Source organism: Nicotiana tabacum, chromosome 13 (assembly GCF_000715075.1).
Source record: "Nicotiana tabacum cultivar K326 chromosome 13, ASM71507v2, whole genome shotgun sequence".
Lineage (NCBI taxonomy): Eukaryota > Viridiplantae > Streptophyta > Magnoliopsida > Solanales > Solanaceae > Nicotiana > Nicotiana tabacum.
Window position 1 is genome coordinate 18,775,796 of NC_134092.1, and position 15,119 is coordinate 18,790,914.

A 15,119-nucleotide genomic window follows, 5' to 3' on the forward strand; every position below is an offset into this window, starting at 1 on the left:
GATAATGAGATGCTCATAGAGTTCGTATCTCAGTTTCAAAGGGAACAGATGGACCTGCCACTGGTCGCAGATGATTGGGACGTTCAGGTTTTCACCCAAGGACTGAACATTCGGAGCTTGTTGGCTTCATAGCAGTTGAAACAATACTTGGTAGAATATCTGGCTATCACTTGGGCCGATGCTCATAACCGGTATCAATTGAAAATCAGGGTCAAAGATGATCATCTTGGGGCCTCTTCCAGGTCCGTGTATCCCGTCAGAACCATCGAAAGAGTCAAGAGAGACATCGATCATGAACCGCAATCAAACAGGGATCGGTATCGATCGTACAATGGAGACCGAAGAAGCAGTGGTCAGAGCTACCGAGGACTCATGAGCAAAAATAGCTTCGACAGGCCCGTCGGGCCTAAAAAAGCGCCAAGATTATTGGAGTACAACTTCAATGTCGATGCCACCGCTATCGTATCTGCCATTGGACGCATCAAAGATATGAAATGGCCTAGACCTGTACAGTCCGATCCAGCCCAAAGGGATCCCAATCTAATGTGCAAATATCACGGCACTCATGGCCACAGAACAGAAGACTGCCGACAATTAAGACAAGAGGTGGCCCGGTTGTTCAACAACGGACATCTCCGAGAGTTTCTGAGTGATCGGGCCAAGAACCACTTCAGGAACAGGGATTCTAAAAAGCATACCGAGTAGTAGGAACCTTAGCACATCATTAACATGATCATCGGTGGGGTCGACATTCCCTAGGGGCCAATGATGAAGCACACCAAAGTATCCATCACAAGGGAAAAACGGACTCGGGATTACATACCAAAAGGAACCTTGTCTTTCAACGAAGAAGACGTTGAGGGGATCGTGCAACCCCACAACGATGCACTAGTAACATCGGTACTCATAAATAAATCTCAAATTAAGCGTGTGTTAATTGATCTAGGTAGCTCAGCCAACATCATCAGATCGAGGGTCGTGGAATAACTCGGCCTAAAAGATCAGATCGTACCCGCGGTCCGAGTCTTGAACGGGTTCAACATGGCATGCAAGACCACTAAAGGGGAGATAACATTACCGGTGAACGTCGCCGAAACCGTACATGAAGCAAAGTTCTATGTAATCGAAGGGGATATGAGATACAACGCTTTGTTGGGAGGCCATCGATCGACAATAAGAGAGAAATACCCTAGACACTGCACCAGGTGCTAAAATTCCCAACATCCGAAGGAATCCAAATAATTTATGGGGAACAACCGGCCGCCAAGGAGATGTTCACGATCAATGGGGTGATCTCGGTATCCACACTCTTGACATCGGAGGATCCGAATCGGATGGTCAAAGACGGGGCCAAATAGAAATCACCGATACCAGCCTCGATAGAATCAGAAAATGAGGGGTAGACGAGGATGACGACTACGGAGTCCCCAGATCTTTCATATCCCTCGACGATTCCGACGCTACAAAATCAACGGTCGAGGAACTGAAGCAAGTCGTACTATTTGAGTACTTGCCCGATCGAAAGGTATACCTGGGCACGGGGTTAAACCCGGAGCTCAAGAAAAAAATCATTCAATTTCTTATAGATAACGAAGATTGTTTCACTTGGTCCTACCTTGATATGACAGGGATCCCCCTGGAGATAACCACTCACAAGCTAAGCCTAGACCTGAAGTTCCACTCGGCCAGGCAGAAGAAGAGACCCCAGTCCGAGGTCAAACATGCTTTCATCAAGGACGAGGTATCTAACCTCCTTAAAGCAGGGTCTATTCGGGAGGTTAAATACCCGGATTGGTTAGCGCACGCAGTGGTAGTCCCTAAAAAAGGGAATAATTTAAGAATGTGTGTAGACTATAAGGATTTGAATAAGGCATGTCCCAAGGACTCCTTCCCTTTTCCTAACATTGATCGCATGATCGATGCCACGGCCGGCTACGAGATCCTCAGTTTTCTCAACGACTATTCAGGGTACAACCAAATATGGATGAACCCGGGCGATCAGGAAAAAAACCCTTCCTCACTAAGTACGACACTTACTGCTATAACGTGATTCCATTTGGATTAAAAAATGCCTGTGCCACATACCAACGCCTAGTAAATCGGATGCTCGAGGAACAAATAAGAAAATCAATGGAGGTTTATATTGACGATATGTTGGTTAAGTCCCTGCGAGCAGATGACCATTTGAAATATTTGCAGGAAACCTTCAGCATATTGAAGAAGTACAATATGAAGCTGAACCCAGAGAAATTTGCATTTGGAGTTGGATCAGGTAAATTTTTCGGATTCATGGTATCCAACCGGGTAATCGAGATCAATCACGACAAGATCAAAGCCATCGATGATATCACAGTTGTGGACAACGTAAAGGTCGTGCAAAGATTAACCGGGCGTATAGCTGCCCCGGGGCGATTCATCTAGAGGTCCTCTAACAAGAGCCACCGATTCTTCTCACTATTGAAGAAGAAGAATAGCTTCTCATGGACACCGGAGTACCAACAGTCCTTGGAAGAACTCAAGCGATATCTATCGAGCCCACCTCTGCTTCACACGCCGAAGACAGACGAACAACTATACCTGCACTTGGCAGTATCGAAGATAGCGGTAAGTGGAGTCCTAGTTTGAGAAGAGAAAGGTACGTAATTTCAAATTTACTATGTTTGTAGGACCCTTGACGAGGCCGAAACTCGGTACCCTCACCTAGAAAAGCTGGCGCTCGCTTTGCTAAGCGCCTCTAGGAAGCTGAAACCATATTTTCAATGTCATCCCATATATGTTGTGACTACTTACCCATTGCGAAATATAATGCATAAACTCGAGCTATTGGGGAGATTGGCCAAATGGGTCGTGGAGATCAACAGGTACGATATTGAATATCGACCTCGGACCGCCATTAAATCTCAATTTTTGGTAGACTTTGTGGCCGAATTTACGCCGTCTCTAGTACTCGAGGTCGAAAGAGAGTTGTTGGTGAACTCGGGGACGTCTTCGGGGATCCGGACCTTCATTACGGACCATGCCTCGAATGCAAAAAGGTCCGGACTTGGCATCGTGTTGAAGCCACCAACAAGCAACGTAGTTAGACAATCAATTAGAATTGTAAAAATGACTAACAACGAGGCCGAATATGAGGCCATGATTGCAGGTCTTGAACTAGCCAAAAGCTTGGGGGCGGAGGTGATCGAAGCTAAGTGCGACTCCCTCTTTGCGGTAAACCAAGTTAATGGGACGTTCGAGGTCAGAGAGGAACGAATGCAAAGGTACCTATATAAGTTGCAGGTAACATTACATCAATTCAAGGAGTGGACTCTACAACAAGTACCTCGAGATCAAAACACTGAGGCTGATGCCCTTGCTAACTTGGGACTAGAGAAACAAATATATAGAATATCCGAAGAGCGGAAAATTGCCCTTGTATCCAAAAGAATCAAGGGCCCTGCGTATGAAGGCTGCTCAGTTTAGCTTTTCTAGAGAAACAAATATATAGAATACCAGGAGATACCGGGTACGTTCTGAGTGAAATTCACGAAGGCACCTGCAGAAATCATTCAGGCACTGAATTATTAGTTCGAAAGATAATCAGAGACGGCTACTACTGGATCGACATAGAAAAGTACGCGAAGGAGTTCATACAAAAATGTGATGAATGTAAAAGACATGCTCTGATGATTCATCAACCCAGGGAGCTGCTGCAATCGGTTTTGTCACCATGGCCGTTCATTAAATGGGGGATGGACATTGTTGGCCCCCTTCCTTGGGCACCCGGTAAGGCTCAATTTATATTATTTATGACTGACTATTTTTCTAAGTGGGTAGAAGCCCAGGAATACGAGAAGGTCAAGGAGAAGGAAGTCATCGATTTCATTTGGGACCACATCATATGACGATTCGGAATGCTAGACGAGATCATATGCGATAATGGGAAACAGTTCATCAGCAGCAAAATAAGCAAGTTTCTCGAAGACCATAAGATCAAAAGGATCTTGTCAATGCCCTACCACGCTAGTGGGAATGGACAAGCATAATCGACAAAAGAAACTATACTCCAAAACCTCAAAAACAGGTTAACCGACGCCAAAGGAAATTGGAACGAAATCCTGCCGAAGTCCTATGGGCGTACCGTATGACCTCGAAGTCCAGTACCGGGGCCACCCCATTCTCGTTGGTTTACGGCACCGAAGCTCTAATACTGGTCAAAGTCGGAGAACCAAGTCTCAGGTTTTGATATGCAACCAAGGAATCAAGCAATAAGGCCATGAATACGAGCCTGGAGCTATTAGATGAAAGGCCTGAAGCCGCCATTGTCCGATTGGTCGCCCAAAAATAGCGGATCGAGAGGTATTACAATCGAAGGGCCAACCTTCAACACTTCAATTTCAGGGACCTAGTGTTAAGGAAGGTCACACTAAGCACTCAGAACCCGAACGAAGGGAAGCTGGGGCCGAACTGGGAAGGACTATATCAAATTATCGAGATCACCGGAAAAGGATCGTACAAACTCGGAGCAATGAACGGTGAACGGCTACCGAACAACTGGAACGTAACTCACTTGAAGCGATACTACTGATACGGTATGACTTCATTCATTCCTTTTACTTATTTGCATTTTGAACTAACACTTGCAGGAAATCATCAAAGAACGATATGATTTTTAGGTTTGAAAGCACGCGTTGCACTCTTTTTCCCTTGAACCGGTTTTGTCCCAAATGGGCTTTCTGGAAAGGTTTTTAACGAGGCAACAATAAATCGTGCTAACTTAGAATTGAAGGCCGGCTATGAACCGGCGTTGAAAAACACAACAACAATATTCGAGGCTTCTCTATGATCAGCCTCGAACACTAGGGGGCATCATCGGACAATGAGAAACTTTGTGATCGAATAGTCTCGGCTCGATCGATAGGATTTACTGTAAGGGCCAAGCGATCGAATGAACCGCGCTCACATAGACTGCTCGAGCCCTGACATGAAGCTTGTCCACATGTGTAATCGTATATATTATGCACAGAAATAAAAAAACGTTTCTACCTTGCAGATAAATATCTTGTCCCTTAAAAATCTTTTCCTCTTAAGGAATTTCCTACATTCGATCCCCTAAAGATATTGAGCCCAAGGGCCGCCTTTATCCGGGTTCTAAGTATTTCTCTCACTTGAGGATTGCCGTCCAAAGACAAACTCGGATGGCCCGGACTATCAGAGCCCGATGGTACAAGACCTATTAGGCAGCGCCCTAACCTGAAAGGCTACGGCCATCCCCACTCGAGGACTGTTATCTTAGGCAACCCGAGATAATTTGGGGTAACAAGTCCACTGAGCAACACCCGACCTAAAAAGGCTACGATTATATTAAAACGGCCCGTAGACGTCCGAGACCCGTAACAAAAAACAAGGCCTTCAAAATTTCTAAACCGGTTCTAAAGGCTATCCTCGGCAAACTATAATCTAAAAAATTATAAGTACTTTGGGGGAAATGTTTCCGGTCACACCTAACCCCCACGATGCCTACAAAATGATGTCGAAGGCAAGGCCTATTCGAACCTCTGAACATGACCTAACTATTTCATGCTAAGACATTTCGATCTTTGCAAACATAAAGAATAAAGCAAAGGAAAACAAACTTAGAAATTGTCAAAGGGAAAAAAGAAGCCTTGTATTATATATATAGTCTTTACAAAGGCCAAATGGCCTCGACAAAAAGTTCAAAGGTACAAAAATACAAAAAACAAAACAAAGGAAAATGTACAAGAAACTTAAACGACCTGGTCTTCACCAGAGTCTACCTCGTCGCTAGGGTCTTCGGAGTCTCCCCAACCCTCAGATCCGCTCGAACCCTCAGAGTCTTCTTCATCCTCGGGATATGCCAACTTTTTGACCTCGACTTCGAGCCCCTTAGCACTCTTAATTTCGACCGATTAGTTTAAACCCCGAGCATGAATTTTCTCGAGGGCCTCCCTTCGGGATTGCCACTTTGCGTACTCGACGATATCCTTCAGTAGTTCCTGGGCCACCTCGATATTGGCCTTATATTCAGCATCGATTTTAACCACCACAACCATCGACTTGGCCGTTTCAAGCTCCTTGGCAAGAGTTTCTTGATGAGAGACGGTCGAGATTAGCCGAGACTAGAGCTCCTCAACCTTTTGGGCCCGCACCTCAGCCTTTTCCTTTGCCGCTCGAAGCTGGAACTCAGCCGAAGTCAGCTGCGTTCGAGCAATCTCCTTTTCTGAGGCCAGACGGTCCATCCTGCCTCTCCATTCTTCGACCTCGGCTTTGACTATATCCATCTCAGCTCGGAGTTGGTCGATCCAATCGATCTTCTGTTGGACCTACGGATTCCGACCATTAGTCACTGAGTCTAGTTCATTATCACTAACTTCAAATATTTTTACCTATTCAACCAGGTCAGCATGCTCCTTCCGGGCCACCTCTAGCTCAGCTTGGAGGCTCTTATCCTTCCCTTTACGCTGCTCACTGAGAAGTTTATAAGTATCTCTCTTCTCAGTGAGCCCTCGAACCTCGGCTTTAAGCTGGTTCAGCTCCTTCCGATATCGAAGAAAAGTTTCATGATGAAACACTGAGGCCTATAGACACAAAGAAAAATGTTAGGGTTATCTATGAATTAGTCTAAGTACAAATTAAAGTCATCAAGAAATATTTGAAGTTACCCAGTTTAGCGCCTGTTGTGCTTTCGTTGAACAAGTAGGGCGCATCTACCTCGTTTATCTTGGATTGGTCTTCCTCGGTCACCAGACACCAAAGGTAACTGGCCACCCCTACGGGGGCATAGAGGACTCGGGCATTCTCCGAAATGGAGATGACGATGGATCACTTTCGGTCAGGATCCATGCTCGGAGCCGGGAGCCGGTTGATCAGTTTCGGGATTGAGGAAGGCCCGTTTGTTCTCGAATATGGACTCTTCTTCAGCACCTCTAAGTCAGCTAATCCGGTGATGTCCTCGTTATACATGGACTCGGTGAACGAGGGCAACTCGGTGATGTCTATCACACCGAGTACTTCCTTCGAGGCATTGCCCAGATCCCGGGGAGCCCCGGCCATGGCTTTCTCGTCGGCCTCCCTAGCTTGAGGCAAATCAGCCTCGCCTCTCTCTGGTTCGGAGGCCCCTTGGCCCTCGAACTGCGGTGGATCGCGGGCCACCAGAGCAAAGGCTTCTCTTTCTTCTTCGGACTTGCCTCTCCGCCGAAAGAGTGAGTTCGAGGATGGTGTTCTAGCACTGACACTTTCTTTAGACTTGCTCACCAACATTCTTCTTGTTTTCTTATTCTCTGAGCTCGGAGAACTCATATCCCTCTTTATTTTCTTCTCTTCGGCCTGTCTCAGAGCAGGGGACTCGGTAGGTAAGTCCTCGGTACCGACTGGAGGCTTCAGTTTGACATCTCTAGATAAACCTGTGAAAAGAAATAAAACAAGTGAGAACTTAATGACAAAATAGGAACCCAAAAACTATTCAGGAGAGGAATCTCACCATGAGAACGAGCTTCCCAATGGCCTTTCGAAAGCTCGTGCCATGAGTGCTTGGAGTAGAGCATTTTGATATACGATGCCCTCGACCCACTCCTTGAGTCGAGGGACTGCATTCGGGACCCAAGCAACAGCTGCACCACCACAAAGCACCGATAAGAAGGAAGGAAAAAAAAGCGTAAAATCAAATTTTGAAAGCAAAATTATACTTACATGATGTATTCTACTTCTCGGGGAACGACATATGCTTGGTTGGGATAAAGTCCAAAGTCCTCACTTGGATAAAATGGCCTTGCCAGCCTCGATCCTGGTTTTCATCAATACTCGAGAACGGGGCCTTGCTGGCTGGCACATGAGCTTTATCAGCCTCCTCGGAAGATTCGGGGACTGTACAAACATAAGAGATGGCCGACGGTGAATGACCAACCATCGATTCTGCTCACAAATAACCATAGGAGGATCACAATCCTCAAGAATGAAGGATGAATCTGACCGAGGCATACCTCGTACCTCTTACAGAATTCAACAATGACCGGGTCCATCGGGCCCAATATAAAGGGATAAGTGTAAATACTTTTTTATCCCTCGACATGGGTGGTGATGGCTTCGTCGGGGTCAGGGATCAATATGCCCTTACCGGCCCAGTTGCAATCTTTTCGGACCGTAGGGAAGACTTCCTCGGTGATCGAGCATATGTACCTCAAGACCTTCTCACACTGGCCTTGTACAGAGGAAGGGTTTTTGACCTTGAAATCGGCGATTACCAAGCATCCTCCAGGGATGAACATTTTTAAAGGGGGTTCCGGTACTGGTTCATCGATGACAATACGCGAAACAATTTCTTCGGCCTTTGTAGCCGGCGACAAAGTAGAAGGTGTTTCTTTTTGGGGAACGATTTTTTCAATCTTTACTCTTTCTTTAAAAAATAGAGGAAAAATAGAGGAAGAGAGGAAGTTGAAGGAGTGCACTTGTTGGCTTGAGATTGAGATGTACAAAAGTTCTTGCAAAAGATCTCAAATAAACCAGAGTATAATTGCTAGAAAGTATTGAAATTTCAAAGATACGAGGGTAGAAGGTTTGAATGTAAAGTTAAAATGAAAAAAGATAGAGGTATTTATAGTATTTTAACGGCGGTTCGTATCTAGGAATGGCCGACCGGCGACTGACATGCATTTAATGCCGTTAAGACTGGACTGACGAGACATTTTGTTTGTTTTATTATTTCTGTCACAGGGTATCGAAGTAAGAGTCGGAAGCTCATGTCGTTTCTCGTTGTCTACTCTCTAAAAAATGAGAGAACTATCTGTATACGGTCGAAATCATACTCGTGGGGCATCCTAGCCTCCGACATGGTGAGCCAGGCTCGAGGCATGACAATAAAGGATTGAAGATCGACCCCAAGTCCCACCGGGCTAAACCCGGGGGCAGAATGCTTGCCTTTGAGAATATCGAGACCGTGATCCCGGAATCGATCCTAGCCTCGAACGAGCTTGAAGAAACATTGTTAGCATAGTCAACAGAAGACCAAAATATCCGTGACCGGCCGAATATTATGGCGAAAATCTCTGCACGTATCAATAAGGAACCGACAATCAATAAATCAAGAGATTTTTACCTTTTATAGAATGGTACCTAAAGTAGGACTCCTCTGATCGAAGTACATCTTTCTTTTAAGAATGTATCTGGTTCCATCTTTCTTTCGTTAGTTAAGCCACCTTTTTCTAAAAAGGATTGTAGTAATTCTGGTTTGACACTATTTGGATACAGTTTGAGGGTGACTGACCTTCCAAGACTTGAATTGTCCAATTCGTGTGATTTGAATTTATTTTGTCATCGTTTATTTTGCCTTCCTAAAGAGGAAGGGGGGCTAGGTTTTAGGCCCTTAAATGATATCTCAAGGGCACTGTTTGCTAAAACTATGGTGGAGGTTTAGGACCACAAAATCTTTGTGGTCTAATTTCATGTGGAATAAGTATTGCAAGAAGGAGCTACCAACAGTGGTGCATTTTAGGGGAGGGTCTCATGTTTGGAGACAAATGCTGAATGCTAGGGAAGAAGTAGAACATGAGATCGTATGGGAATTGAAGAGTGGAATAACTAATATTTGGCATGAAAATTGGACTGGATTGGGTGCACTTTATCACGTATTACCTGAAGACTTTCCAATCAATGAAGGTCTTCAGGAGGTGGCAGAACTACGGCAAGGAGAAGCATGATATGATCAGCTGCTTAGATCAAACTTTCAATGAGGAAATTGCAGAACATATAAGGCTAAATATGCACTATGAAGGCAGTGAGGGATATTCGGATAGGCCATACTGGATGCCAACTCCTTCAGGCAAGTTTAGTGTTAGCAGTGCTTGGCAAATATTAAGGCATAGGGCTGATCCTAATCAGAAATTCAAGTTAATGTGGATTAAAGGTTTGCCATTCAAGATATCCTTCTTCTTGTGGAGATTGTGGAGGAAGAAAATAGCCACCGATGACATGTGGAGGAGGCAAGGGCAAATGGTGATATCTAGGTGTTGGTGTTGCCAGCAGCCCCAAGAGGAATCCATTGAGCATATATTTGTCACAAGTCCTACTGCCTCTAAGGTATGGAACTTGTTCATGAGGGCTGCTGGAATTTCTGTGCAATTGATTCAATTGAAGTAGATTATAAGGCATTGGTGGTATGCTCAGTGTTGTCCAAAATTAAAGCCACTATTTCAAGCAGTACCAGCTATCATCACTTGGGAGCTTTGGAAGAGAAGAAATGCAGGTAAACATGGTGGTTCAATGTCCACAAATAGGGTGATTCATGAGATAAATAGGACATTGCATCAACTGGCAAGGGTGAGGTATGCTTGGATCCCTAATATTCTATTGTTATGGCCAGACATGATTCAATACTTTGAAGAATATAAACCTATATTAATCACTACAAGAGTAACATGGCAGCTTCCTTTTCATGGTTGGTAAAAATGTAATACGGATAGAGCTTCAAAGGGCAATCCTGTACCTAGCTCCTTAGGCTTTTGTGTGAGGGATGATGAAGGTGATGTGGTGTATGCTAGGGCAGTAGACATGGGAGTGACAACTAATATGGTGGCTGAAGCTAAGGCTATTCTTCAAGGGTTGGAATATTGTGTGGAGCATAATCTTCACCCTCTCATATTAGAGACTGATTCATTGGTGATGAAAAAAGCGATAGAAGGGGAATGAGATCCTCCTTGGGTAATTGCACAGGATGTGAAGAAAATTTTAGAGGTGAAGGACAACTTCAATGTGATCTTTCAACGTATGTTCAGAGAAGGCAACTCAGTGGCGGATTTTATAGCTAACATTGTGTTCTCTTTTGCAGGTACATCTGAGTTTCATTCATTCTCTGAACTGCCTAGTGCAGGGAAGAGGTTGATCAATCTAGACAAATCTCAATCACCTAACCTTAGGGTTAGGATAGCAAAGAGAAGAACCCTAGACTGATGGCTTCACAGGATTGGACTCTACACAAACTGATATGTCCAAATGCTAAGAAAAATGCTGAACCCATCATATGGTATTTTTGGAGATTGTTGAATCATTTCTCAGTGGTATTAACATGCTTTCATGCTCAATCTGAGGATGGTTTAGCAATGTTTAGAATAATTTCTACATTAAAGGTTCTAGTAGGGAAGGATCTGAGCTTACAAGATCACAAAAAGGCACAATTTCAAAGGCTGGCCTTTGCCTTGCAAAGCCTGCTTAAAGCTAGCTCATGCCTGGCTTTTTCCTTGTAAATCCTGGCTAAAGCCAGCTCATGCTTGGCTTTTGCCTTGTAAAGCCTGGCTAAAGCCAACTCATGCCTGGCTTTTGCCTTGTAAAGCCTGCCTAAAGCCAGCTCATGCCTGGCCTTTGCCCTGTAAAGCCTTCCTAAAGCCAGCTCAAGCCTGGCTTTTGCCTTGCAAAGCCTGCCTAAAGCCAGCTCATGCCTGGCCTTTGCCTTGCAAAGCCTACCTAAAGCCAGGCTGCTCTTCTATACATTAATCTTGATGAGTGAGCACATGATTAATACTTGAACAAAATCAGTCCATTGCATATGGAGATCATATAGTAGCTACACTTGGAAGACTATGCTGGCTTCAACTCTGTGGTGGAGATGTTTGAAATTTATTTTAGCCTATGGACAATATACCCTGGTGCCTGGTGAGAGCTTGATAGGTGCTGCTTAGTATTTTCCAATGACAATTGGATTCACATACACTAATAGTAGAAGGAAGCATTCAACTTATCATGTTGTAATAGCTAGTTCATTAGATTTTAGCTTTTCTATCTTTTTAATAGCTAGTAGCTTCATGCAATTTCAACTTCTATTTTGGTTTGGACATCTTGTAAGCTTTGGACCCATTTTGGGATTTTATTTATATATTAGCCACAAAAAAAATCCGCATATCCTTAAAACCACTTACAAATTCAATTGTTATCCGATTTTGAGGGTAAACAATAACTATTCCAAAACTAAATAAATCTGACTTAATTGAAAATAATTCAGCTATTGCATATTCTGGATCCATGTAACCACTGCATAAATATCAATTAAAAAACATATTAATGGACGAGAAAATCAATACTAGCCTATATTGTTCAAATTCCTTAAAAATGACGCCGGATATGTGTAATGACCCGGCCGGTCATTTTGAATGTATTAGCCCCGATCCCCTATTTACTGCTTTTCCCATATATGTTTCTGCTTATGTGACTTGCCGGGAGGTTTTGTTTTTGGTTTCGGAGTATTTTGGGACACTTAGTCCCTAAAACGGAAGTTTAAGTTTTAGGATTTTGACCGTAGTCGGAATTATGTAAAGACGACTTTGGAATGGAGTTCTGTCAGCTCTGTTAGCTCCGTTGGGTGATTTTAAACTTAGAAGCGTGTTCGGACTGTGAATTTGAGGTCTGTAGCTAATTTATGCTTGAAATGGCGAAAGTCAAATTTTTAGGAAGTTTGACCGGGGGATTGACTTTTTGATATCGGGATCGGATTCTGATTCTGGAAGTTAAAGTAGGTCTGTAATGTGGAATATGACTTGTGTGCAAAATTTGAGGTCAATCGGACGTGATTTGGTATGGTTCGACATCGTTTGTAGAATTTGGAGTTTCAAGTTCATTAAGTTTGGATTGGAGGGCGATTCATGTTTTTGTTGTTGTTTGATGTGTTTTGAGAGCTCGAATAAGTTTGTATGGTGTTTTAGGACTTGTTGGTATATTTGGTTGAGGTCTCGGGGGCCTCGGGTGTGTTTTGGATGCTTAACGATTTGAATTTGGACTTAGGCAAATTGCTGAAGCTTTGAAGCTTCTGGTATAATCACACCTGCGGTGGGTGGCCGCAGGTGCGGGCACACACATGCGTTAGGCCAAGCGCAGAAGTGGGAATTGAGGAGATGGCCAGGGGTCATAGGTGCGAGGGAATTTCCGTATCTGTGAGCCCGCAGATGCGGAGAGTGAGCTGGAGGGAAAGATCGCAGAAGCGGACCCTTATCCGCAGGTGCGCGCACACAGGTGCGACCTCTTGCTTGCAGATGCGAACCTAGTCCCTTAAGTCATTTACGCACCTGCAAGGGAAATTCTGCAGGTGCGGTGTCGCAGGTGCGACAGTATGTCCGCTTATGCGGAAGAACTAGGCAGAAAATGGGAATTCGAGGGTTTGAGTCCCATTTCGATTTTGGGACTTTGAGAGCTCGGTGTGAGGCGATTGTTCGAGGTTTCTTCGAGAATATTGTTGGGGTAAGTGATTCTAACTCGGATTGGACTATATTTCATGAATCTATTGTTATTTTCATCTTCTGATTAGGGATTTGAGTTGGAAAATTGGGGAAAAATGGTAGAAATTTCATAGGCTATAATTTCGAGTTTTAAAAGGTGATTTGAGGTCGGATTTGAGTAATTCTTGTATGGTGAAACTCATGAGTGAATGGGTGTTCATATTTTGTGACTTTTGTCGGAATTCGAGGCGCGGGCCCGGGGGCCAGGTTGATCCTATTTCGGATTTTGGCTTACACTTTCGCGTTTTATTATGGAATTGATTCTTTTAGCCTATATTAATTGTATCGTACTGCTGTGGCTAGATTCGGGGGGTTTGGAGATTGATGCGAGGGGTAAAGGCATAGCGGAGTAGGATTTTGCGCGGTTTGAGGTAAGTAACAATTTTAAATCTGGTCATGAGGGTATGAAACCCCGGATTTTTGGTATGATGTGATTATTTTGGAGGTGACGCACATGCTAGGTGACGGACGTATGGGCGTGCACCGTGGGGGATTATGACTTTGTCCGTCCTGTGAGACTGTAAAGTCGAATAGCTTATTGTTAATACCTTTTATCTCGGTCTTCTAGAAATTTGACCGTCATTCATGTTAGAAACCATGCTTAAGCCATATGATATCACTTTTGGGACCCTCAGCATTTGGGTTCTTGTTGAATTAGTCTCTATTTGCTGTCTTGTACTCAGTCACAGTTTGACTTGCGTGTCATATCTCCATTTCTTCTTGTTTTCTTGTTGATACTTGATATTATCTCTTTTGGCTGATTTGTATGATTTCTGGAAGTTCGAGAGGGCTGGATAGGTTAGTGACTAAGATAGGGCCTGAGTGCCAAGATGTGAGCTATGTGAGGGTATATGGATCGGGTTGCACGCCCCAATGAGCCTTATGGATATTTATGGACCGTGGATCGGGTTTCATGCTGCAATGAGCCTTATGGCTATTTATGGACTATGGATCAGGTTACATGCCGCAACGAGCCTTATGGATACTTATATGACTGGGTCGGGCTACACGCCACATCGATATAGCGCTTGGGCTGAAAGGAGCCCCTCCGGAGTCTGCACACCCTTAGTGAGCGCATGTACCTATTGAGTGTGAGTACTGAGGGATGAGAGCCGAGTGATTGAGATGTTGTGACGAGTTGAGTGACTGTTGCCCTGAGAGGCTGTACTTGCTTTTCATTTGTTGATGTACTAGTTGCTATCCGTCATTGTTGTGAAATTTCTGAAAGATTTTATATTCGGATCACCTGAACTTGAACTGTATAAAACCGAGTTGAGTTAAACTGCCGGATTTGAAAGGATGCCTATTCTTTGCTGGGATTATTGAAAATTGACCCAAAAGGGTGCTCCTTTCAGGTGGTCGGAGGAGTGCGAGGAGAGCTTTCAGAAGCTCAAGACTGCTTTGACCATGACTCCAGTTCTAGTTCTACTATCATCTTCTGGTTATTACACAGTGTATTGTAATGCCTTGTGGATCGGTATTGGGTGTGTTCTGATGCAGGGGTTAGAGTGATTGCTTATGCTTCGCGCCAGTTGAAGCCTCATGAGAAGAACTATCCTATCCATAACCTTGAGTTAGCAACTATTGTTCACGCCTTGAAGATTTGGCGACACTATTTGTACGGGGTCCATTATGAGATTTACACTGATCATCGGAGTTTGCAGCATCTGTTCAAACAAAAGGATCTTAACTTGCGTCAACGGAGGTGGTTGAAGCTTCTTAAGGACTATGATATCACCATTTTGTACCATCCAGGGAAGGCCAATGTGGTGGTCGATGCCCTGAATCGCCGGGCGAAGAGTTTGGGGAGCTTAGCATATCTTCCAGTAGCAGAGAAGCCGTTGGCATTGGATGTTCTACCTTAGC